This window comes from Lepisma saccharinum, chromosome 26, assembly GCF_977018435.1.
Source record: "Lepisma saccharinum chromosome 26, izLepSacc3.1, whole genome shotgun sequence".
NCBI classification, from domain to species: Eukaryota; Metazoa; Arthropoda; class Insecta; order Zygentoma; family Lepismatidae; genus Lepisma; species Lepisma saccharinum.
This window is the reverse complement of record NC_139254.1, coordinates 19,267,148-19,267,988: the sequence shown is the minus strand read 5'-3', so window position 1 is coordinate 19,267,988 and position 841 is coordinate 19,267,148.

Sequence of the window (841 nt, the reverse complement as noted above, 5' to 3'; positions counted from 1 at the left end):
TAGTTTGTTCTTAAAGGAACTTTGTTCTGAACTTGGAAACATTATGGCTACCTTTGGACAATGGATCGACACAAAATAATCTGTACATAAAAATTACTGCAACGTGTCTCTTGAAATTGCGTAAAAATCATTATGTAATATTGTTTCGTCTACGCATTATAGCCCTTTCTTTCTCGCTCTGGTTCGAATTTAAGATTATTTGTTTTTAATTGGGATTAAATATACCCTTTCGATGACCGATGAAAGATAACTATGAACCTACATGCTGGACCCCCATAGGTACGTGGTACACCCTACATCAAGTATTTTAATTACTAGTATATAAAGTTCACTGGATAGGATTGGATGACAGTTTATTTAACAAAACTTAAATTTAGTATTAGAACAATATTATATATATATATATATATATATATATATATATATATATAATATATATATATATATATATACAGGGTGTTGCAAAATACCTGTTACAACGCTTGGGAGGTGATTCGACAAGTAAAAACAAGGGAAAAATGCCATGTGAAAAAATGTCGAAATCGGCACCGTTTTCAAGTGACAGGCTTGCGAAAATCGCCTCACACCATGTTTATAACACAATAACTCAAGAAGGAAGAAATATATCAATGTCGGAATAAAGTAATTCAAACAAAATCGTACCTGATGAATACAATGGTGCAGCAATTGAGGCCCAGTGTAAATTGCGCAAGGGGACTCTCAAGGGAAAGTGGGGTAAAGGTAAAGGTAAAGTGTTCCCTGTGCATAGCACCACGCCATGAAGGCGTATAGGGGGTGTGGGGGTAACGCCCCACACTTTCTTGATCCGGTCGTGAGTGGG